The sequence below is a fragment of the Chionomys nivalis genome, chromosome 11, assembly GCF_950005125.1.
Source record: "Chionomys nivalis chromosome 11, mChiNiv1.1, whole genome shotgun sequence".
NCBI lineage: Eukaryota > Metazoa > Chordata > Mammalia > Rodentia > Cricetidae > Chionomys > Chionomys nivalis.
In genome coordinates, this window is record NC_080096.1 from 19,460,373 (window position 1) to 19,486,316 (window position 25,944).

Sequence of the window (25,944 nt, forward strand, 5' to 3'; positions counted from 1 at the left end):
GTGTGGCTGGCTGGGAGGAGCAAGTAGAAAGGCAGCTGCTAGAGCCTTTCGGGTGCTTCAAGGGCCGTGCCGCCGGGCTTCGACTGTGGGTGCAGAGCAGGACTCTGACTGTTTTCGAGAGCCCTGACTAACTGTGGTGCGGAGAGCGAACCGGAAGGGAGAGGCTGGAGGTCATGCTGGGGAGGAGATCTGAGCAGACTCCCGGTGGGAGCCCCCTCCCCCAACCTCTGGTTCAGCTCTGACCTCTCCTACTTCCTGCCGTCCCAAGTGCGTACTTGTTCCCGTGCCTGGAACTTCTTCCTCCTCCCTTTGCCTGGCTCACTCCTTGCCCTTCAGGTCCCAGCTCAGCAGCTTGTCCTCCTGAAATGCTGCTAAGATGTCCCCTCCTAGGTGAGATCCTCCTCTGCGCTTACAGACCTGTGGCTTTCCTGACTGGACTCTGGCTTAGGGCAGGGACTACGCACTTGCCTTTTGCCGTACCCACGCGGCCTGCTGTGGCTCAGTGCCTGGCACCCAGGGTACCCCATGTAGGATTCAAGAAATGAGTGGCTGAGCCTCTTGGGGACAGCTGTGACAGTCGGAGTGCACATGAGAAGGTGGGCAGTGACAGAGAAAAGAGATGGGGTAGGGTGGACAGGAAGAGAGACTAAGGCGAGGCGCGCACAGGGGAGAAAGAGCGGACAGAGAATGACTCAGAGGTTTGGGTTGTCGTCCCGTCGTCCCCACCCCCACTCACTTGGATAAGCCCTGCCTTTCACCAAGATAGGAAGCATGAAGGAGGGGTTGGCAACCAGGGAGAGGAAGGAGAGGAGGCCAGAGGGACAGGAGGCTGGGGCCCTGGTGCATGCTCTCTAGAATGTTCCTGTCTGCCCACTGGTGGGGGACCCTGTCAATCCTGTCACTGTGAAAGTGTCTTCAGCATTATAGATCTTATCAGTTGGCAGCCTGCTTCCCTAGCATGCGTGAAGCCCTGGGTTTGATCCCCAGCACATCATTAAATTGAGTGTGGTGGTATGGTGTCCGCCGGTAGGTAATTCCAGCGCTCTTGAGGTGGAGGCAAGAGAACGAGAAGTTGAAGGTCAGCCTCAGTTACTGGTGCACTTAAAGACCAACATGCGGATACAGAACATTAGTGATTAAGAGCCATCTTGTGGGGCTGGAGAGATGGCTCAGTGGTTAAGAGCATTGCCTGCTCTTCCAAAGGTCCTGAGTTCAATTCCCAGCAACCACATGGTGGCTCACAACCATCTGTAATAAGGTCTTGTGCCCTCTTCTGGCCTGCAGGAATACATGTAGACAAAATATTGTATACATAATAAATAAATAAATAAATATTAAAAAAATATGATCAAGTTAAAAAAAAAAAGAGCCATCTTGTGTTCTTCCAGAGGATCTGAGTTCAGTTCCCGGTACCCATATCAGGCATCAGGCATCGCACAACTGAATGTCACTTCAGTTCCAGGGGATTTGATAGACCATTTTCTGGTCTCCTTGGGCACCTGCACAGGTGTGATAAACATTCACACCCGCACACACATGCATGCATGAACACATGCACATACACATGCATGCACATGCACACACACAAAAATAAAAACACATCTAAAACAAACAAACAAGCAAAAAGAAAAAAAAACCTGCCAAGCCAAACATGGTGGCATGCTCCTTTAATTTAACCCAGCACTGAGGAGGCAGAGGCAGCTGGATCTCTGAGTTCAAGGCCAGCCTGGTCTATACCTTGCCTCAAAAAAAAAAAAAAAAAAAACAGCCGGGCGGTGGTGGCGCACGCCTTTAATCCCAGCACTTGGGAGGCAGAGGCAGGCGGATCTCTGTGAGTTCGAGACCAGCCTGGTCTACAAGAGCTAGTTCCAGGACAGGCTCCAAAACCACAGAGAAACCCTGTCTCGAAAAACCAAAAAAAAAAAAAAAAAAAAAAAAAAAAAGTCACAACAGATGTGGAAGCATACAATTTTAATCCCAGTGTCCGGGAGGCAGAGGCGAGGCCGATGTCGATGTCTAGAAATATGAAGCAAGCCTGGTCTACACAGGTCATCTTAGGCCAGTCAGGGGATACACAGTGAGAACATGTCTAAATAAATAATAAAGCCGGGCGATGGTGGCGCATGCCTTTAATCCCAGCACTCGGGAGGCAGAGGCAGGCGCATCTCTGTGAGTTCGAGACCAGCCTGGTCTACAGAGCTAGTTCCAGGACAGGCTCCAAAGCCACAGAGAAACCCTACCTCAACCCCCCCCCAAAAAAATTAAATAAAATAAATAAATAAATAAATAATAAATAGGAGTACTTACTGATCTTCCAAAGGACCCGGTTCAGTCCCCAGCACTCACAACTTGTCCTGTCTCCAGTTACAAGGGCTCTGATGCCCCTGTCTCGCCTCTGTGGGCACCTCTGTACATGTGGGTGCATATGTACACAGGCATACACACAATCATAGATAAATACTTGAAAAGTAGGATGTGGGGAGATGGCTCGGTTGATAAAACGCTTGCCACACAAGGAGCAACCTGAGTCTATAATCCCAGGGACACGAAGACAGGAGGAGCCCTGGGGCTTGCTGGCCAGCCAGTCTAGCTGAACTGGTGAACTCCAGACGCAGCGAAAAACCCTATGTCAGAAAATAAGGTGGTGTTAGCTTCAGCAGCACAGCACGCTAAAATTGGAATGATAAGAAGGTTAGCACAGCCCTGGGCAAGGATGACACTCAGAGTCCCTTGAAGCATTCCAAAAGGGGGGAAGAATTATAAGGTGGGGAGTGGTGGAGAAAGGCACTTGAAGGCTGAGCTCTGGCCTCCACGCATGTGGATGTGTGTGTAGGCACGCAGATGCATACACTCGAATACAAAGCTGCCTCCTTCACACCGCTCGCCTGAAGAGGCTGACTCCTGTTACTTTGTGTTGTTTCGCTATATAACCCAGACTGGTCTTGAATTCAAAATCCTTCTGCCCCAGCTTCCCAAGTACTGAGATTATAGGCCTATGCCACCTTGCTAAAAGCTCTATTGTGTGTGTGGGGGGGCTGTGTTTGAGACAGGATTTCTCAGCAGAGCCCTGGCTGCCCTGTAATTTAACTCTGTAGACCAGGCTGGCCTTGAACTCACGGAGATTGGACTGGCAAAAAGCTCTTGATTCTTATTTATTTATTTATTTATTTATTTATGTTTTTCAAGACAGGGTTTCTCTGTGTAGCTTTGGAGCCTGTCCTGGAATTCCCTTTGTAGATCAGGCTGGCCTCCAGCTCACTGAGATCCGCCTGCCTCTGCCTCCCAAATGCTGGGATTAAAGGCATGATTTATTTTTATATGCATTGGTGTTTTGCCTGCGTATAGTCTGTGTGAGTGTATTGGATCCTGGAGTTACAGACAGTTGTTAGCTGCCATTTGCCATGTGGGTGCTGGGAATTGAACCTGGAGTCCTTTGGAAGAGCAGTTAGTGCTCTTTTTTTGTTCGTTTTTTTGAGACAGGGTTTCAAGCCCCTCCCCCCCCAAAAAAAAGCCGGGCAGTGGTGGTGCACACCTTTAATCCCAGCACTTGGGAGGCAGAGGCAGGCGGATCTCTGTGAGTTCGAGGCCAGCCTGTTCTACAAGAGCTAGCAAGAGCTAGTTCCAGGACAGGCTCCAAAGCTACACAGAGAAAGCCTGTCTTGAAAAAAAAAAAAAAAGAAGAAGAAAAGAAGAAGAAGCAGAAGCAGAAGCAGAAGCAGAAGCAGAAGCAGAAGCAGAAGAAGAAGAAGAAGAAGAAGAAGAAGAAGAAGAAGAAGAAGACAAAGAAGAAAAGAAAAAAGAAAGGGTTTCTCTGTAGTTTTGAAGCCTGTCCTGGAACTTGCTCTGTAGACCAGGCTGGCCTCGAAATCACAGAGATCCACCTGCCCTGCCTCCCAAATGCTGGGATTAAAGGCATGTGCCACCCTCACCTGGCAACAATTAGGCTCTTAACTGCTCAGCCATCTCTCCAGCCCTGTAGCCCTGTATTTTATTTATTTTATTTTATTTTTTGGTTTTTTTCTTTTTTTTTTTTTTTTTTTTTTTTTTTGGTTTTTCAAGACAGGGTTTCTCTGTGGTTTTGGAGCCTGTCCTGGAACTAGCTCTGTAGACCAGGCTGGTCTCGAACTCACAGAGATCTGCCTGCCTCTGCCTCCCGAGTGCTGGGATTAAAGGCGTGCGCCACCACCGCCCGGTGCTGTATTTTATTTATAATATATCCCCCTCACAAGATTGACAGGTTGCCTTCCTCCATAAAAGCAGAGAACTTGTTGTCACATTGACCTTGAACACCTGGCAGGCTCCTTGACCCAAGGTAGGATGCTCAAAAACCCTTTGTTGACATGCAGCTCAGTAGTAGAGTGCTTGCTTAAATGCACAAAACCCTGAGTTCAATCCCCAGCATGACATAAACTGGGAGTGTTTGTGTTCATCTTTAGCCTAAAGTGACTAGACTCTAGGTGCTTGGGAGGGGGAGGCAAGAAAAACAGCTCAGGATCATCCCTGGCTACATGTCCAGTTCAAGGACATCGTGGGATACTATGTGACACAGAGGATGGGGGGGAGGGGGAGGGTTGAGAAACAGAGAGAGAGAGAGAGAGAGAGAGAGAGAGAGAGAGAGAGAGAGAGAGAGAGAGAGCACTGAACTCAGCCTCCAGGGTGTCAGGAGCCATGGAATGCTCTTAAGCAAGACAGTGTCAGGATTCAGCTCGTGTTTTAGAAAACTCACCCTGGTGGCTGTGTGTAAGATGGATTATGGATTGCGGAGGGAAGGCAGGCGACGAGAGGAGGAGGAACTGAGGAGCCACTGGGGGAGACAAAGACACAGCACCTGAGGCTGGGCCTGAATGCCCCCTGCCTGTGAGGCTCTGAACCCCCTCCCAGCCCTCCCCTCCACCCCCCAGGCCTGTTGTCTTGAGCAGCAGTAGGAAGGACAGGGCTGGCAAAACTGACACTCACTAATCACGGCCCTCACCCCAGAGCCGCACTGACTGTCTGGTCTCCATGGAGACACGGCAACCTCCGGCCACTTGTTAATGGCAACTCAACAAGGCTGCAGCAATGGGGACGGGCCTGACCAGTGTGCCCAGCTCCGCACCATTCATTCCAGCTTGGGCCTCTGCAGAAGAACCCAGGGGTGCCGGAGTTGGGGCACAGGAAGGAGGTCTGGTGGCTGGGAGATGCTGCACCCCTCTGCGGCCCCGCCTCCCTTGGCACTGCCAAGCAGCGAGGGCAGAGGCAGTCTCTGCCCTGACTGACTCCTCCGCAGGGCTGCTGGGAAGCTGAGCTCATGCAGGTCACCCAGGCAAGGCCAAAGGGCTGGCGGGGGATGGTGAGGAGTCCGGAGGGGACCTGCCTGCATCCCACACACAGCAGAACGGAGGGGGATGAGTTTTTTCTGCACCAGCAACCCTCTGCTCCGCTAGCCTGAGGCAGGGGCCCAATTGGGAACCATCTGTCCAGAACCTCTTCCCAGAGCACTGTCGCTACAACGGAAATGCCACCATTAGCAATTCGTTCCATCAGGAGGCAGCGCGGCTTAGCACACAAAACACTGGCTTTGCAGTCAGGCCAGCCCAGCCTGGGTATAAAAGCCTGGCTCCATCCCTCCCATTGAGCATTGATTTCTCCATCTGCAGGATGGGGACGATAATCGCAAGCATCTACGTGCCCAGCAGGAAATGCTACGGACGTTTCCTAGGGACCCGGTGCCTTCTCCTCCACGAGCCATTCCTATCACCTCTTCTTTTCTCCCCTTTCTGTCTTTTTAAAAATATGTTTTGGAGACTGGGTATGTTGCGCAGGCTGATCTTGAGCTAGCTAAGAATGACCTTGAACTCAACATCCGCTTGCTTTCCAAGTGCCGGGATCGAAGGCCTGTGCTGCTGCGCCTGGCAACTCCAGGCCTTTCTTTGCCACCACAGACCATCTGGGTCCTCTTCCACTCTTCCCAGGATGATCCACAGATGCTCCACCCTCCTGTAACTGTCCCACATTTGTGGTCCCCATAGACTGGGTGGGTAGAGTGAGCATCAGGGACAAAACTGGTGAAATAAACAAGCAGGGAGAAGGGACATTCTCTTGCCTTTTTAAATTTTTTTTTCTGTCTTCCTTTCATTCTGCTAAGCACTCCATGGAGGCCTCTTTTCCATCTCCCCTTCATACCCTTGTCCATCTGTCTACCCACTCCTCCCACAAACAAAGACTGAACTCCTCTTTTATATGGGGGCCACCTGAGTCTCCCATGATGCAGAGACCGGGTTCCCAGATACCAGGCATCCCACAGTTGGCTGGGGTCCTGGATACAGCCACTTCCCCACACCGTGGTTTTCCATGTTCATTCCTTTGGTGATACTGCAAGCCAAAAGGGTCCTAGGAACTCATCTAGTCCAATTCATGGCAGCCATCAGGATGAAAACCCAAGGCTCAGGGTGGCCCATGATCCCACGGCAGCCTTGTTTTGAAGCTGACAATGTGGGCCTGCTTAGGAGGTGGTTTTTGGCTCTCTGGACCCTGCTGACAGCTGTGTTCCCAGCAGCAGCTGGAATGCTGGTGGGAGGCCTTGTCTGACCTTTACACCCTGACTCCCCAGGGCAGAACCAGGTGGTTCTGTTGGGGCCCAGGGTGAAGAGGTGGGGGTTAGGGGATGATTGAGAGTGAGCAGGAAGGGCATGGGATGGTTGGAAAATAACGGACATTGTTGATTCTGAAGACCAAAACAGGGGCTCCAAGATCCTGTCTCAGCTCTGCTGAGCACTGGCCAGGTAACCTGTTTTTTTTTTCCTTTTTTAGTTAAAACATTTTTTTTAAGGTTTATTTTATGCGTATGAGTTTTTCCTACGTGTATGTCTGTGCACCGTGTGCATGCCTTGTGCCTGCAGAGATTAGGATCGAGTGTGGGGTCCCAGGAACTGGAGTTACAGATGATTGTGAGTGGCCATATCAGCGCTAGGGACTGAATCGCGGTCCTCTACAAGGACAGTAGGTACTCTCAGCCTCTGAGTCATCTTTCCAGCATCCCCTTTTTCCTTTTTATTTGAGATAGACTGGGCCTTGAACTCATGGCAATCCTCCTGCCTCATTCTCCCATGTCCTGGGATTACAGGCATGAGTCACCATGCCTGCTTGAACTTGTTTTCTTTTCTTTCTTTCTTTTTTTCTTTTTTTGGTTTTTCAAGACAAGGTTTCTCTGTAGCTTTGGGGCCTGTCCTGGAACTAGCTCTTGTAGACCAGGCTGGCCTCGAACTTAGAGATCCACTGGCCCTCTGCCTTCCAAATGCTGGAATTAAAGGCGTATGCCACCACCACCCAGAAAACTTGTTTTCTTATTAATAAAATAGCTTTACCAAAGCAGAATGGGAAGGATTTGTCAATGGAGGCAGCTGTACAAAGGTAAGGAATTTGTTTGTTTGCTTGTTGGTTTTGTTTTTCGAGATAGGGTTTCTCTGTGGCTTTGGAGCCTGTCTTGGAACTAGCTCTTGTAGACCAGACTGGCCTCAAATTCACAGAGATCCGCCTGCCTCTGCCTCCCCCAGTGCTGGGATTAAAGGCATGTGCCACCACCGCCCGGCAGGTAAGGAATTTTTATTTGGGGGCTGAAAGAGCTGGAAGCCAGAGTGAGCCTCTACCTCCATCCTGTGAGTTGCCTTTGCAGAACTGAAGGCAAGGATTTGTCCAGTCCAAACTGTTCATTTGCTAAAGGAGGAGAAACGGAAACGAGACCAGAGATGGGGAACGAATTGCTCAAGGTCACACAGCCATTGTGGGACCAATGTGGGCCCAGAGCCCAAGCTGTGCACAAGGTCCCCTGCCCAGCTGCCTTGCTTGCTCACTCAGCCCCTTGGTTTTGTCTCCCCCAGCGAGTGGGCGCAGAATGGGCCCAATTTCCTTCCTGCCGCCCTGCCCGCCGTCTGCCACGTTGGCAGCCGCCTAAAGCCTTCTCGCCCCTGCTGCTGCTGCTGCTGATGCGGCATCAGCCAAGACCAACCAGCCGAGAGTTTGCCCAGAGCAGCCAGGGCTGCCTGAGCCTGAGCTGGGGCAGGACTGGCTGATTCTGCCAGATGGGAGGGAGCGAGGCAGCCAGTGGAGGGAGGGAACAAGAGCCCGGTCCTCTGCTCTCACCAGCCAAGGGAGGGAGGTAGAAGGCTGCCTCTGGGGGCCAGGAGGCTGCGGTATCTGACCATGAGGTTCAGACAGCTGGATCTGTCCCCTCAGGAGCACATACACACATTGCACAAATGCACACGAACCTGCACACACACACACACACACATGCACACACACATATACAGCATAAAAAAGCATACTGCAGGTGAATTTATTTGCTTCAAGTGTGCATGTTCTGCTGTGTGTACATTTGTGTTGCTCAGAGACCCACTGTGTGTTTGTATAAGCACAAGGGAAAGTCGTGGGTGTCTTGAGTTTGAATTCGGGCTATGTGCAAAGAAATGGTGTGTCTAGCAGTGTGTGTCCCTCCAAACCAGTGTATAACACATCGCTGACGAGGAATCCAGGTGTGCACACAAAGGGGTCAGTACATGTGCCTGACTTTATGTATGCCATGTCAGGGTGTGTCAGCGTCCCTACGAACTCGTTACAGTTGACAAGAGAATAATGAGGTCATTATGCACAAGGCATGGCCGGGATATCTGCATTAAGAGATGCTATGTGGGCTGGACCAAATGTCCAGGGGTAGGTATGCAGCATCTCTGTGGCTATTGATGGTGGCACAGGGGAACATTAGATGTCTGTATATATTTGGCTGTGTGCATAGGAGATTAGGAGGCAGGATGGTAGTGATGGCAGTGGTGGTGCTGCGCTGGGCGATTCGCACTTGTTTCTCTGTGGCAGGGCCTGTATGTGCCTGTGTGTGCGAGTCTCTATGTACCGTGTGATGGAAACCACGTGGGTCTGTGGTGAGCTGAGCTTGGAGAGGGAGGGAGTCCATGCCTGGGTTTGTATTTGTCTGTGCGCCCGAGGTCAGATTCGCTCCTACCGCCTGTGTGCACAGGTGGCTGCTGTGTCCAACGGTGTCTTTGTGTGTTTCAGGTTGCCTGAATGTGCACAGGAGGAGGACATGGTGGGAGGACTTGAGTGCGTGCCTGTGCGGGCCCCTTTAACGTGGCAAGTCTAAGAAATGTCGGCCTTCTTGGCAGCAGATCTGGGCTTGGTTCCACTGGGGGTGTCTGCAGAGAGGGGCTTAGAAGGGACGTGCTTGAGCGAGAGAGACAGGAAGGGAAGGGGGGGCAGCCCAGCTTGGGGTTTCCAGGAGGGAAAGCCAGACATTGGAACTTGTCAACGCTACCTCCTTCCCTGCCCCCACCTCCTTGCTGTTGCCTTCCCTCCTGGCGCCTGAAGGCTGTTGGCAGAGGGACAGACAGACAGACAGTGCACACATAGACTGGCTCCATGGCACAGAGCCCAAACCCAAGCCCCTAAATACACAAGCCTGGATATGGAGGTCCAGAGAGAGCAGAGGAAGTGGCTAAATCTTGGAAGAGTACATGTGTTTATGTGTATTGGGGAACAGGGGGTGCTGCTGGCCTCTGGTGCTTTAACCTAAACCAGCAGGCCTGGTGGGGGTTTTGAGTGCTGGGGGAAGCCTCTGGGGAGGGGGCTTTTATGGCTCAAGCCAGGCTCCTAGCCCTGCCCCCTGCTTATACAACTGCTGCAGTGTTTCAGAACGCCAGCGCCTCAGGAACTGTCTGTTACTGTCTGTTTTACTGAAGCAGAAGAGGACTAGGGAAGGTCAGCAACTGATCCCAGGGTCGCACCACAGAAGCAGAATCGGAACCCAGGGCTGCCCCTCCAATGGAGCTGTGTACTATTCTCACGGTTCATTTAGTTCTTTCTCCCCCTCGGGTCTCCAGGTTATGGCAATGACTTTGCTGTTATTATTGTCTCAATTGATGTGTCTGTCTGTCTGCTGTTCGTCCATCTGCTGATCACAGTGGCTCTCAGACTTTCTAACAGAAAGCTTGGGTGCTGCACCTAGGGGATGGTGGAGCAATTCAAGAAGAGAGGGAGGAGGATGGAGCAAGGAGCAGGGGCCGACTGGAGCAGCAGGCTCTCCCACCAGTCACCAGATCACACTGTGTTCTGAGAGCATCCTGTTCGGGGTGGGGGTTTCTCCATAAGTCCTAGGGACAGAAGAGCTGGAATCTTAGGGCAGTATTCAGAGATTACACCTATGCTGTATGCTGACCACTTGCCATGAGAGAGGGGGGCTGATTAAGGGTGTGGCCTCTTGGAACCTGGTCATGGGAATGGAAAAGGTCTCTGGGACTGGAGAGATGGCTCAGGGGTTAAGACCACTGGCTGCTCTTCCAGAGGACCCGGGTACAATTCTCAGCACCCACATGGCAGCTTCACAACTGTCTGTAACTACAGTTCCAGGGGATCTGACACCTTCACACCAATGCACATAAGATACATTTAAATAAATTATATATGTGGAAAGAAAGAACTCTGTGTACATCTGTGAGCATGGGACAAACAAGTTGGGACTGCAAAGGAGGGAGGAAAACTTTGGGACCGTTTGTAACAGGTGAGGAATGGCTGTGTGTTTTCCTGCTGTGGAAAGCCATCTACAAAAGTGCACGGGTGGCTGGGTCTGCATGTCTCCTGCATGAGTACATGCAAAGCATGCAATTGTGTATGCGTGCGGTGGTGTACAGAAGTCTGAGGTACACATGTGTTGTCAATGTGAGTCATTACATTTTTTTCAAGTATGTTATGTATTATTGTGTGTGTTGGGCCTGTGCCTGTGCCACTGCGTACCATATGGAGGTCAGAGGATAACTTTGGCAGTTGGTTCGCTCCTCCTTCCCTGGGACGTGATGATCCAACTCAGGTATTCAGACTTTCCCAGAAGTGCTTTCACCCACCAGCCGCCTCACCGACCGCTCTGTAGTTCCTGACTATGGGCCACAAATGCAGTTCATACATGTTTTTGGGGTACTGAGTACGAAGGAGTGTGTGTGTGTCTGTGTGTGCATGTGTGTATGTGTCTCTGTGTGTGCACGAATGTGCTCTTGGGCATCACGGGAGGTCAGGACGGTTTCGGGAGTCAGTTCTTTCCTTTCACTATGTGGGTTCTGGGATCCAGTTTAGTCATCAGACTTGGTGGTAAGTGTCTTTACCTGCTGAGTCATCTCACTGGCTCCCCAGCAGACTGACTTCTTATTTTGAGACCAGGTCTCACGAAATTGCCTAGGGTAGTGTGGAACACATTCTGTACCTAGGCAGGTCTTCAGCTTGCCGGTCTCCCTGCCTCAGCTTTCCAAGGAGCTGGAATTGCCAGGTCAGGCACAGATATGGCTGTTTTTCTGAGACCGGGTAACAGTCCCAGCTGTCCTGGAACCCTCTGTAGACCAGGCTGGCCTCAAACCCACAGAGATCTACCTGCCTCTGCCTCCCAAGAGCTGAGAGTAAAAGCATGAGCCACCTCCACCTGGCATATGCATGGCTCTTAAAGTCATATTTTATTTATTTATTCATTCATTTTGTTTTTTTCAAGGCAGGGGTTCTCTTTGTAGCCCTGGCTGTCCTGAAACTCTCTCTGTAGGTCAAGCTGGCCTTGAACTCAGAAATCTGCCTGCTTTTTCCTCCCGAGTGCTGGAATTAAAGGTGTGAGCCACCACCTTCTGGTTTATTTATTTTTTACTGTCAACCTCCCGCTATCGTCGACTCAGACTATGAGGACTGTAATTTTAATATTTCACTCACTCTTGAATGCATCCAATTCATAGTAGACACTGAGTACAAACTTCTTGAATGGCTGAGGATGATGGAGCGTGTGCTTGGCTAGGTGTGAGAAATACACATGCACTGCGTGTCTGGGTGTGTGAACTGACACTTTATTGTAGGTGTCCAGCTATGTGAGGTTTCTGTCCTATGTGACGTGTGAACCAAATCTGTGCTCGGATGCCTGGGTGTGTCTCAAAGTGGACTGCATCCCTGAAGCCGTGCCGCGACGTGAGCACTGCTAGTGTTGGGGATACGGCTGCGTGTGCACAGTTCTGTGTGCTTGTGCGTGGGGGCGGGAAGTCGCTGCCGGCTTCTCCCAGCCTTCAGCACTCACTCAGCTTCACCCCAGGTCGCCGGCTGTGAAATGTCAGTGGCAGAGAAGCTAAAAATATCCTTTCTCCTCCTTCTGCTCACTGCTGGGGCTGATGGGACTGTGGGGCCCCAGCCGGCCCCTTGGGCCCTGGGGGAGGAGGAACTGCTGGATGAGGGGTTGGGGCAGGGAAGGACAGGAGGCCCTTTCAATAGAGTACTCATCCTTCCTGCTTCTTTTGAGGCTCCAAAGTCAGACCCCAAGTTCACCTCTTTCAGGAAGTCCTTCTGGGTACCCAGTACTGACTGCCACATGCGTGTCTATGTGTGTGTGTGTGTGTGTGTCTGAGGTATCCCAAGCTACCCAGGAGGGAGATAATGGCTTCTTCAGACTCCAGGCTTCCTTTGTGAGTCCTGGGACTTCAGAGGATAGGGTTGTGCCTCCTTATCCCGATAGGGGGCTCCCAAGGGAATTGATGTCACTGTCTGCTCCCTAGGGCTGAGGATTAGGGGTGCAGCAGCCAATACATGAGTTCATCCAGCCCTGTTCCTGGGAGCAGAACCTTCTGACTTTAAGGCAGATGTGCTCCTACCGAGAGCTTCAACTTTGTCCACACCACACCCTGGGCTGGCGCATGTTTGTGCCTTGAGGACTTGTGTGGGTGCAGGTGGGACGTGTCGGGGCCTGTGGTCCTTTGGGGACCATGTCGTTTCATACGTTGGGCTCCTGGGTGTGTCTTCCTGTATCAGTGGTGCCAGTCACTGTCCGTCTTGAGCGCTGTGGGCAAGCAGTAAACGTTTGGGGGTTGTGTTTCCCTGGGTGCTGGTGTACACATGTGGGTGACGAAGGTACACAGACCCACAGACACTATGAGCTGTGTGCACACGGGAGTTGCTTGTGTGAGCATGGCGTGAAGATATGTGCAGGCAGGCAACTCTACGTCCATGTCTCCACCACTTGATGACTGCGTTCCTGTGTTTGTGTGTATGTCATTGTGCCTATAGGCGTTTCTGTGATGGGCTGTTTTCCTATGTCATGCTTTTTGCACGTTGCTTTGTGGCAGGGTCTCATGTACTTCAGGCTGGCCTTGAATCTTCCATTTAGCAAAGACTGACCATGGACTTCCAACCTTAGGGCCTCCACCTCCCAGATGCCAGGATTTACAGGCACATACCAAGTGGCATGTGCCTGTATCACTTCGATTTGGAGAGGCTGTGACCAGGTGTCCCTGTGGATGTCGGTGTTCTTGGTGGCACTGGCATGCGGCTTCCTTCTGTTTTTCTTTTCTAAAGATCCATGTTTTAAAATGTGTGTATGTGTGTCTGCACACCATGCGCATATCTGTACCATGTGTGTGCCCATGCGTTTCTTAGCTCTGTCATACGAAGGCATGCCAAAGAGGTCGTCAGATCTCCTGGAACTGAAATTACAGGCATTTGTGAGCTGCCACGTGGGCTCTGGGAACCACTTCTCCTGTGTCCACTGGACGAGCACCAAATGCTCTTCACTGCTGCGCTATACCTGAAGCTCCAATGTGCTTTCCATAGTCTCTCCCTGTTCTGGGTTGGAGGCTTCAGGGTTGTGAACCTGTAAGTACCTCTGCCCTTCGCAGCCCTGAGATTTCTTCTGCTCCTTCTCTGTGGGACTTGAGACATGAGATCGGAGAGAAGCAAATAGGGCAGGCAGTCATGGAGCCCACGAGCCCACTACAGGCAGGGCTGGGGCCAGGCTGCCGCGAGGGCCCTGCCTCAGCTTTGCTCCAAGCAAGCGCTAAGCCAGAGCCTCGGTTACATGTAAACACCAGCTGTGTCAAGACAGCACAGCTTCTTCTAGGTCAACAGACAGCTGTGGGGTTGCTAGGCAACCGCCTGGCTCCTCCCCCCCCCCCATCAGGCTCCCCTCTCACTGCCTCTACCTGCAAACTCTTTGCCGGCACCCCCTCCCCACAGGGCCTCCGGTCACTCCCAAGGCAGTTAACACAGTGGGGTAGAGAGTTAGAGCAGCATTGGGACCGGAATCCAGCAGGAGGTGTGATACTTTCAGTGTGCTTTCTGCCCAGGCCTTGGCACTCTTCAGTTCCCACCTCGCCCTATTAGGGCTGAACTAGAGGGCCGAGGGGCTGGTCCTGAGAGATGGAAGAGCTACCTAGCTGTGGTGGTAACTAACTACCCCCTAGCCCAAAGTCACGCGTGACTTGGAGAGGAGCTAGAAGCAGGGGAAGGGTGCCACTATGGTTGGCCTTTAATCAGATCGCATGGCAAGACAGACTGCAGGGCCTGAGTCTCCCCTTGTCTTGCCCTGTCCTGCCTTCCCTAAGGGTGGTCGCCTTATTTCCAAGGCTGACCGGAGCTTCCTCCTGTTGAAAAGTCCGCTTGGTGCCTGTGCCCGCCCAGGCAGGTAGCCCCGCATGGTCATGCTATCTCGCCCTTGGGCCTGGCTTGACTCAGTGCCGGAGAGATGAAGCGATAGTAGCCTGGAACCAAGGGCTCAGGATCCGTGTGGAGCGCGTGGGCCGAAGGCGCGCGCCCGAGTGACAGCGGAAGCTGGAGGAAGGAGTGGGAGGAGAGAGCGGCCAGTGGGGGGCAGCTGTGGGGGCAGTGCCCGTGGCCGCCCATTAGTATGCGGCCGCGCTCGGCGCGCCATGGCAACCGCTCCCCCCACCGCAGCCTGGGGCGCAGTGCGCACCTCTCCTCCCACAGGTGGTGGCGCGCACGGGCGGGCACGCACGCAGGCACGGGCACGCACGCTAGGGCCGCCTGGCGCCTGGGGGCGCGCCGAGGGCGCCAGGTGCGCTAGGGCCCATGTCACCCCATCACCTATGGGCGTGTCCCCAAGTACTCCAAAGTGAGCCCTGGGGGAGGAGTGTGTACCTGAGACTATTCTGTCTGGGTCCCTCGTGGGTCCCTCGGTGTGCCTCTGTCTCAGATTGCCCTTGAGGGTTGCATAAACCCGTGCTTTCCCCTCCTTATTCCTGAGTTGTGATTCTGAGTGTTGAGTGAACCCGCGTGCCAGCATCTTCTTTATCTGTGTGTCTTTGTGTGTGTTTGGGTCCCTGTGCTTATCTGTGGCTCTGGGGTTTTCTCTGTGTCTGGATGAGGTTTTGCCTTGAGGGTTTTTCATGAAGCATGTCTGTGTAAGCCATTGATAGCTTGCATGTGACCCACTGTGTCTGGCATCCTTGTGTGCTTCGGGAAGGGACTGTTTAGTTTTGTACCTGTGCCTGTTCCTGTGAAAGTCCTCAGGAACCATCCTTGTACTGATAGGCCATTGTGTGTTCCCGTGAGCACTCAGAATATGTACCCTGGAGTGTGCTTGTGTCCAGGGGCTGCGGGCTCTTGGCCCTCCTGGGCTTCGCTTCCTGCTGCCTGAGTGAGCCCACACCTGCTCTCTGAGTACTGGGCCCCTCCCCCCACCTGGCAAGGACAAGGAAGGACAGAGGCAGACATGGAGGCAGAGACAGAGACACAGAAGGGGAACACAGAGCCAAGTAGACTGGAGAGGTGGAGACCCACAGTCACATGATCAGCCTCCTAGCCCAAGACCCAGAAGAGAAACAGATGCCAAGATCCTGACATTACAGAGAGGGACACCCAGAGCCACACAGACTCAGAGCACAAGTCTGGAACTACTGAAACAGAACAGAGATCAAGGATATGGCTCTCCCCAGCCTCCCTCCCTTCCTCCCTCCCTCCCACTCTCCAGTTTCCAGCCCCAGCTATGCCTCCCCCACATACCCAAAGCATAGCTCTCCTGGTTCTGACTGGAACCCAGCCTCCTCACAGGTGTGTGCGTGTGCATGATCTGTAGTGTTCCAGGCTGGTGCCTTTCCTATCACCCCTCTCCACTATCCACATTCTTACAAGGTCCAGATTATACACACCTTCACACACATAGACACCACATAGCTGGTCCATCAAACCCAGGCACACACTATGAAGTGCCTGTCTCTATCACGTTTGTTTGCTTTGTGACAGTCTTACTGTGTAGCACTGACTGGCCTGGAGCTTGCTGTATATAGACCAGGCTGGCCTCGAACTTACAGATCCACCTGCCTCTGCACCCACAACATCCTGCTTTCCCATCTGTACAATGGGCAGAACACAGTCACAAGAGCAAATCTCTCATGTCCAAAGCTCCGTCAGTCAATCCTCATGGGATTCCAAACTCCTGCCATTCATAGGAAGAGACAACACTAAACATAATGATACCACCAGACTGTGTTTAAAGGGGAAAAAAATCCATTTGTCTCACTGACTGTTGTGTGTTGTGTCCTTAAGAGCTTTAGCCAGTGTCTGGGAACTCAAGAGTGAAGGATGCTCTGGACCATGTATGTACACACAGGAGAGCACCGCAGACACACATAGGAATACATATTAAGTATGGATGCGTGTGCACAGATGGATGCTTGTGCAAATGCTCAGTACAATAGCTAGACTAGAGGCTATCAACTCTGGTGCACACTGAGAATACTGGGGGAGCTTTAAAAGAAGAAAACCCATGCTCAGCCAGACCCTACCCCAGGGAAATAGATCCGATGTCCCTTAGTTCTGAGCACCACCAGCATTTTTTTTTTTTTGCATCATTTAAAAACAAAGAAAAAACCCAGCCCACGGTGGCCTTGAACTTGATATCACCTTGCCTCTGACCTCCTCAGCACTAGTATTACAGATCAGCCCCTATATGGAGGAGCAAGATCAGCATTTTATGTTCTCCAGGTGGCTTCTCTCAAAGGTGGTCAAGAAACACTGATCTGAGTAGGACTGGAGAACCGTGATGCAGTCTTGAGAGGTCTAAATAGAGCAGTCTGGGGGCCTCTTCCGTGCTGGGGATTGAACTTAGGGCCCTGCTTATGCTAGGCAAGCACTCTGCTAATGAGAAAGAGCCAGCGTCTGGGGCTCTCACTTTTAAGAGCACAGTGAACTGTAGACTCCTGAGCCACCAGACTGCTCAATTCTGCTGTCACCATTTTCTGCCTGGCCGTGGCAAGTTAGTCTCTGTACTTGGAGGGTTTCTTGTGTATCTATGTTCTTGTCAAGGTGTTAGTGGACGGCTTGCAGTTGTCTCTCCTTCCACGTGGATCCTGGGGATCAAGCTTAGGCAGTCAGCCTTGGCGGCAGAAGCCTTCATCCACTGAGCCATCTCCCTGGCCTGGGTTTCTTTCTTTTCCATGACCATATTGCCCAGGCTGACCTTGAGTTCTGAACTCCCTGTGCATCTGAGGATCACTGCCTCAACCTTCTGACTGCTGAGATTTCAGGCACGTGTCACCACAGTGTTTATGTGAAGCAATTGTCCTAGGGTTTCACACACACAAGGGAAGCATTATGCTGATGCATGTCTAACCCTACCATTATTTTCAAAATTATATTTATTGAACTTATGGCCTTGTGCATAGCAAGGGCTCTATGGCTGAGGTATACCCTACCCTGTATTTAGGATGGGACACACAGTGAAACCTCATGGCACTATATGGAAACCATGTGTATAAGTATAAATACTCAGAAAAGCTGGCACACATACTCAATTTTTATCAGCTCATCACTGAGTTACATCTTGGCCTAGAACCTTTTACTCTAGAATGGATTAATTTGTAGTTTTTAAAAGTGCCCCTCCCTGCCCTGTGGCTCAAGTCCTGGCCCCATCTTATGCATGCTAACCATTGTGCCCTTCTATGTCCTGTGCTGAACAGATTTTTCTTTTTCAAGACAGGGTATCTCTGTAGCTTTGGAGCTTCTCCTGGAACTAGCTCTTGTAGACCAGGCTGGTCTCGAACTCACAGAGATCTGCCTGCCTCTGCCTCCCGAGTGCTGGGATTAAAGGTGTGCAACAACCACTGCCTTGCTCAGATTTGGTTTTTCATTAAGTCTATACAAAAATGCAAAGGCTTGATCAGTCTTCAGGCTGATCTACTTCTGCCATTTTCCCTATGGCCCTGGACAAGTCACACTAGGGGTAAGTCACTGAGAACCTGTCTTGTCACTTTATAAATGATGGTAAGATCTTTTCTTGATTCCAGATTACCTTGAAGAATGGATACCCTGGACAAGTGTTAGCAATGGTAGCCAAATGCAAACCATGCAGACACCGTCTTAACCGTTCTTACCTAGAGCTGGTTATTGAATGTAGTGTTAACAATGGTAGCCAAATGTAAAACGTGCAGGCACCATCTTCATTGTTTTATTTGGTGCTGGTTATTGAGCAGTGTTAGTAATGGCAGCCAAGTACGAACCATGCAGGCACCATCTTTTCTATTTGATTGGCGCTGGTTATTGAATGCAGGCCGCCTGTCAGGCACCCTACCACTGAGCTACATTATATCTCCATCCTTCTCCGTGTATTCCTGTGTGCCCGCATCTGAGAATCTGTCTCTAGAGGCCAGGCAGCAACTTCAGGTGTCATCCGTCTTGTTTTGGAGACAGGATCCTCTCACTGGCCTGGAACTCACCAAGCAGGCTTGACTGGCAGGTCAGCAGGTCCCAAGGATGTCCCTGTCTCTGTCTCCCTATGCTGGGATAACAAGCATGTGTCACTGTGCCCAGATTACCCCCATCCCCACTGACATCTCACAAGTGTCTTCTGGAGATGAAGCTGTCCTGGAACTTCACTTTGTAGACCAGGCTGGCCTCGAACTCACAGAGATCTGCATGCCTCTGCCTCCTGAGAGCTGCTAACAAAGGCATGTGCCACCATTGCCTGGTCCCAGCCCTTATCTCTTTATTTATACCATGGTGTGTTTGTGAAAGCCAGGGGACAACTTGGGTTCCAGGGCTAGAACTCAGGTGGTCAGGCTTGCCACCAAGCATCTCTTTACCGGGTAAGTCATCTTGCCACCTTTTTATTTATTTATTTTTTTTAAAGTATTGCTAAGTTGCCCATTTGGCTTGAATTTTTTTATAGCCTAGGCCTTGAACCTGAGATCCTCCTGTCTCACCCTTCCAAGTAGCTGGGATTAGAGGCCTGCATGACCCTCTAGGTAGGAACCATGTAGTTTTGATGCATCGCCATCACTCCTCACTTACCTAGGCAGGATCTCTTGTTGCCCTTTCCGCGGGGATTCTAGGGCCTGAAAGACATTCCATCCCCAGACCTCGGAAACACCTTGGAGCCCTTGCTGGGCAGCAGAGCCTACCCAGGCTGGTTAGCTCCTCCTTCCTCCAGATACTTTTTCTTGTACTGTTGATCAGTGCTTGTGCAAGCTAGGCAAGAGCTCTACCACTGGGCTGTACCCTCAGACACCTCTTTACCTCTCGTCCCCTTTCATCTGTCCTGGAGCACTAGGTTCTCACCAAGCCCCTTCCCAGTGCCCTCCTTTCTCCAAGCCAAGGCGCCTCCTCTCTGTTCTAAGCTCCGATTTCCTTCATGGGCCTCCCCACCCCAGTTCCTTTAGTTACTATATACACAACCTTTCACTGCCCTCCCTCTCCCCGATATCCATCTTGTGCTGAGCTCTCACCCTCTACCTGAACTCTTGACTGCCAGAGATGCCCATTCAGCCCAGCCCCCCTCACCTGCCAGCTCCACCTGGCTAGACTCCCCTTTCTGCCCCTCAGCAGCCACGAATACATGCATTTTTTCTCTTCAGGCAGCAAACAGGCTTTTTTGAGGTTGGTCTATCCCAGCAGTCCTGGGCTGACTTTGCTTTTTGTTTTGGAGTGGGGAATTGAACCTGGGGCCAGGCCTGTATTCAGTCACTGAGCTACTTAAATAACAAAGTTCTTGTCTGCGTTTTTCTGATGCCCAATTCATTTCTACCATTTTCCTCTCCACTCCTGCCTGAGTGACCTTCCCAGGTCTTCCACTGGGCTCTCCCAAGCACGTGTCCTGTCTAGTGAAGTTAGGCCTTCCCCGGGGCTTCCGCCTCCTGCTATCCTCTCCCACCTCTGGCCTTTGCACATGTCTTTCTTGCTTAGGAAATCACTCAGTTTTCTGTTGCCACCCTAGGCGTGGCTTTTAAAAAGCTTTCTCCTCTGGAAAGCCCCTTCCACGACCTGACCTCTCAGCAGGTCTTACTGCTTCCTGCCCCCACTTCCAGCTCCACAGGGGACTGTCAGCTTGAGAGTGGTGGTGTCTCTCCACAGCAGGCAGAAAGGGTAGGCCAAGGTCTGCATCTCGAGGCTGTGTGGAGGGGGCTGTGCAGCAGATGGCTTCACCCAACAGAGCAAGCAGTTTTCAGGGATGGTGACCTGTGAATCCTTCTGCCTCTCCCAGGCAGGTACTGGGAAGGTGGGGGCATGTTTGTCCTTCAGTGAGTTCCCCTGATGACCCCATGGCATGACATCACTGTCACTAAGGAAGAGGGACAGGGAAGTCACACTCAGCAGAGCTTCAATGTCAAGTGGGTCACGGGAAAACATGTTCCTGAAAATCCTAAAGACCAAGCCAAAGTGGACATTGTGGAGTTAAGTAATGGAGAGCCAGGCTGGCCATGGTCAGGGAGTAAGAAGTAATCTGGTGTTCTGTTAACCAAAGCTGGGAGGAAACATACAGATAGCATTGAGAATTCAGGATGGAAGGAAAGAGGAACATGAAGGGACATTGGCATGTCTGGTCACAAAAGCAGATAGGTAAGTCATCGTAAATGAGGGGGTAGGGGCCTGAGATAGGGGAGACTCAGGACCTGGGGTGGATAGACGACACTTAGCAGGGACTACTTCAGCCATGCAAGGAAGTCATGTACTCTAGTCGCAAAGGCTTGTGGATTTACTATGGAATGCTTCAAAGATTGGTATTGCTGGGTGTGATGGCACATGCCTGTTATCCCAGCATTCCAGGAGGTGAAGGCAGGCCGACCTGAGTTCAAGGCCAGCCTGGCCTACATAGCAAGTTCCAGGACAGCTGGGGCTACATAGAGACACTCTACCTCAATAAAAAAAAATATTAGCATCATGGAACCACCATAGAACCCTGAGGCCTAATGGACAGGGACACAGGACAAATGACACAGGCCTAGGGTCCTGGGGTGGGAGGGGGAATCTAGAGGAAGAGGATGGAGGCCAAGCTTATCGTGGGACTCCTCAGGGGGAGGAAACCAGGATTCGGGAGCCACAGGAGCCCACTGAGGATAGAAACGGGGAATGCTGAACAGTGGTTTGGCAGTTAAGAACACTTACTGCTCTTGCAGAAGACCTGCATTTGAGCCTCAGCATCCCCAAGGCAGGAGAACTGCTGGTAACTCTAGTTCCAGGGTATCCCATACCCTTTTTTGACTTTTTTTTTTTTTTTTGGTTTTTCAAGACAGGGTTTCTCTGTGGCTTTGGAGCCTGTCCTGGAACTAGCTCTGTAAACCAGGCTGGTCTCGAACTCACAGAGATCCGCCTGCCTCTGCCTCCCGAGTGCTGGGATTAAAGGCGTGCGCCACCATCGCCCGGCCCTTTTTTGACTTTTAAAGGCACCAATCACACATGCTGAGCACATACATATACACAGCTGAAACACTCATACACATAAATAACATAAATACATCTTTAAAGTTCTAGAGACGGAGGTGCTGAAGAGGTAGGAGAGGCACAGCGTCTGGGCGGGGTGGGGGGGAATGCCCAGATAGACAGCAGGCAAGTGGGAGAACTCAGACATAGGGGACACAGGAACACACTTGGTACTTCAACTCTTCTGGAGGACCAATGGCGGGAACAAAGCCCAGCTGTCTGTCCACCCTTACATACTCTGTTTTACAAGACACAAGGTGGCTTTTTTTTTTTTTTGCTTTTTTTTCATTTCTTTTTAATACAAACTTGGATCTTTGGGTGTGTCCTGCCAACAGAAAACAACAACAACAACAGAAGATAAAACCCAAGAGTGAAAAAGAAAAAAAAAAAAAGAAAAAAAGAAAAAAAAAGCTCCCAAAAGAGGTTCTCCCTCCCTCCCCCCACCATGCGAATTTGCACACCACGGGACCACAGCAGGTTTACAGAATGCAATATACAATCCACAATTTATAATAAAACAGTATATACAATAAATAGGATATTGTTCATTTTTGTCAAACGACCTGTAGATAAATTTCTCAGTGCACACTTGCAGGGGTTCTGGACACCTCGAAGCCCCGCTCACAACCTCTTGCACACGCTCTCTCTCTCTCTCTCGCTCTCTCTCTCTCTTTTTTTTGTCTTTTTCTAAAACTGTGTTTTGTTTTTAAGTTTTGTACATTTTAAAAAGTATTTACAATTGCTGGTTTTGTGCAGAAAGGGCTCACCTTCGGCTTCTGCGTGGAGGAGATGGGCAGGGAGGGGTGGGGTGGGATATGGGGCCGCAGGGGGTGCAAAGGGCAGGTGGGAGGCAGAGGGGCAGGCGCTCCTGCCAGAGGACGATGTGGACGCTGGGAGGGGTCTTGGCATTGGTTTTCTGAAAGCTGCAAAGAAACACAAAAGAAGAGGCAGAAGTCAGCAGCAGACAGACACTGAACTCCAAGACGGGGGGGGGGGGGGGGGCTAAAAACAGGTTTGGCTCAGTTCCCACTGAAAGTTCTGGAGACACTAACCAATGTTCCTTCTCCAGGCAGGCCCCCACGTGACTTCTCCAAGCTCAGTTTCCTAATGTGGTGGTACTTTTCTTCAGTCTCATACAGTCCAGGTTAGCCTCATACTCACTGTGTGCCAAAGCTAGCTTGGGCTCCTGATTCTCCAGCCTTAGCATCCTAAGAACTGCAATACAGGTGTGGTTTTTCTACATATACACGCCCAAGATCATACCAAGAGTGAAGACAAGCTGGAGAAGCAGATGGACAGATCGTGTGAATTCCAGGATAGCCTGAGCTACAGAAAACAGAAATCCTACTTCAAAAACTTAAAAATTCAAAAACAGACAGAAAGCCCGGCGGTGGTGGCGCACGCCTTTAATCCCAGCACTCGGGAGGCAGAGGCAGGCGGATCTCTGTGAGTTCGAGGCCAGCCTGGTCTATAAGAGCTAGTTCCAGGCCGGGCGGTGGTGGCGCACGCCTTTAATCCCAGCACTCGGGAGGCAGAGACAGGTGGATCTCTGTGAGTTTGAGACCAGCCTGGTCTACAAGAGCTAGTGCCAGGACAGGCTCCAAAACCACAGAGAAACCCTGTCTCGAAAAACCAAAAAAAAAAAAAAAAAAACCCCACCAAAAACAGACAGAAAGAAAGAAGGAGTTCCAGAGCAGGATTTACTAAGAGGCTGGGCTCTGGAGTTAGAGATAGCTGAGCTCACAGCCAGTGACTGAAAAGTTCTGTGACAGTGGGTAGGAGCTAAAGCCTGTTTACTCACTGAAGTTGTGTTGTTGTTGTTGTGTGTGAGACAGGGCCTCACCACTGAACTCTGGCTGGCCTTGAAGAGATTCACTTGTGTTTGCCCCCCAGGTACGAGATTTAAAGGCACCTGCCAAGGCACCTAGCTTCCTTTACTCATTAATGTAAAAGGGATACTAGAAGGCCAGACATGGAGGCCCACACCCACAACCCCAACACCTAAGAGACTAACACAGGAAGATCTTGAGTTCAAGGTTAGCCTGAGCTGCAGCAGGACTGACTGGCTCAAACCACCAACCAGAGCAGGGATATATTTTGTTTAGTATAGTTAGATATATTTGCCCAATATGTATGAAGCCCTGGGTTTGATTCCCAACATGGCATAAACTAGGTGCGATTGTAGCCTTAGTACTCATGAGCAGAGGCAGGCAACAGGGGATCCTGCTTTAAAAAACAAGCAGCCGGGCGGTGGTGGCGCACGCCTTTAATCCCAGCACTCGGGAGGCAGAGGCAGGCGGATCTCTGTGAGTTCAAGGCCAGCCTGGTCTACAAGAGCTAGTTCCAGGACAGGCACCAAAGCTACAGAGAAACCCTGTCTCGAAAAAACAAAAAAAAAAAAAACCAAAAAAAAAAAAAAGAAAAACAAGCAAAGGAGGGGGCAATGGGACTACCCTCCTAGGTTTGTTGCTGGATCCAGTGTTTAAGACAGAAAGGTTGAACACAGATGTGTAATACATTAAAAAATGGATTCACTTTTATTATTTTCCCGGGGCCAAATGGGCTCTCTAAACCTCAGTTTCCAAATATAATAATAAGCTAGCTTGGTAATGCTTCTAACCTCCATGGTTGGCAAAGAGGAACCAGGGCAGAGCCTGGGCACAGCACCACACAGGTGTGAAACACTGCTTCTATTTCTTTTAATCCACCCCTCTTCCCAACCCCACTCATCCATTCTGCTCCTAGGAGAGACGAGGTGATGAGGAAGTCAGCCTGAATGAAGGAATGAAGAAATCACCCAGCACAATGCCATCTGTGTTCGGTGGAAACACTGCCTGCCTTCCCGAGGCTTGGAAACTCCCCAGTCCCCACAACCACTAAGGTACCTCCTTTTGCTAGAGAGTTCTGATCATGTGTGTGGAGCTTATTGTCTCTATCCAGACCACCAGTGTGCACTCCCCCTCCCCCAGATCTACAGCTCTGCTGCTGGAAGGGATGAGCCAAGACAGGGCTGGCTTAGGTCATTCCCAGAACCCTGGGCCATTAGGTTGCCTGCCTCGCAGAGGTCAGGGGTAGGGCTGGGGTGCTAAATTGCCCCCTAGGTCTCCTCCTCTGTGTGCCACCTGTCGTCCCCCACAGCCGCAAGAGCCAGGCAGACAGAAAGCCCCTTTCCCATGTACTCTGTTAGCTTTCCTCTCCAGTAGGGACACATTGGCATTCTGCTCAGCCTCAGCTGCCGTCTGCCGGGCAATCAGCCCCAGGGATGACTTTTGTCCTCTGGTTGGACTTGCCAGGATACCCCAGAGAGCCAGGGACACCAGGTGGGTTCCTGCAGGGAAAGGGAAGCAAGCACCCCATCTTGGTGGTTAGGCCAGCAGCATAAAAGAGAGTGAGGGCTAAGGGCTCTGGACACCAGATCTGGACCATAACAGTCCTGGGGTAGGTAAGCCACTATGCCTGTGAGCTGACAGATGTAGACAACTGGGGTAGTAAGGAAAAGGGAGCAGGGGTGCTGCAGGGATGGATGTCAGTTCTCTACAGTTAGGGTGACAAGCACGACCAATTGCAGAGATGAAAAAAGGACTATGATATGTGGAGTGCCAGGCTCAGCGAGCGCTGGAGAAGCCTCATCCCAGAAGCTGGCTCCACTGCAGTTGAAGGACAGTTGCCAAGAGGAAGAATCTTCTGGGGACTACTGCAGAGAGAGGGTGGGCTGCTGCAAACTACCTGGCATGCTGACAGTGATGAACCCAGTTTTGCCTGCTCCCCTCAAAGGTCCAGAGCACAAATTCTGTATAAATCCCCTTCACTCCCACCCCCACCAGCCCATAGCCATTGCCAGTGACCCTCTGCAAGCCAGGTCTCCATGGTGATCTCAGCCCAGCAGGCGGTTCCTGCCAGAATCTTCCCATGGTGCCTGCGGCCAGGCAGCAGGAGGCTTTCTCACCCTCTGCTAAGCTGCCCATAGCACCTTACCTCTCCTCCCACTGCCCTCCCAGCTTCCGGGACTTAGCCAGCCAGGGGCTCAGGCAGAATCTGGGGGAGGATGGTGGGTAGGGAAGAATCACAGGCCAGGGGTGTTCTTGGTGAAGGGAGAATGCTATGCTGGATAGAACACAGACCTAGTGAGGCTCAACTCTCGAAAACTGAACCAAATACTAAGGTGTCAGGCAACCCAGCTCAGGGACTAGGAACAAGGTAAGCGCTCTGGATCCACCCTAAATGCCTGCTGGAGTGGAGAGAGAGCAAAGCAGACAGATCCTAACCATGCAGTCTCCATGCAGGTAGGCGGTTGTGCCAAGGGAAGTCCTGAGGGGCTCAGGAAGAGGAGGAACACTCAGTCCAGTCTGGGAAGTAAGGCCATAGCTCTAAATTAACCACTAAGTACAGAGCTCGGTGTGATGGGATGGCGCATGCGTGCAGACTGACAGCACCATGACTGATCTAAGGCCGGTCAGCATGTCA

At 51.4% G+C, this 25,944-nt stretch overlaps 1 protein-coding gene across 5 annotated transcripts in view; it reads right to left on the minus strand.

Annotated features, from left to right (window-relative positions):
• Positions 1-21,922: 21,922 nt before the first annotated feature.
• Positions 21,923-25,944, minus strand: part of Ahdc1 (AT-hook DNA binding motif containing 1) — a 65,905-nt gene continuing 61,883 nt past the window's right edge. For all 5 annotated transcript variants that reach the window (XM_057784618.1, XM_057784616.1, XM_057784619.1 and 2 more), the window contains one exon: positions 21,923-22,403. The gene's annotated coding sequence lies outside the window, so the exon portion shown is untranslated. The remainder of the gene's footprint in view (positions 22,404-25,944) is intronic.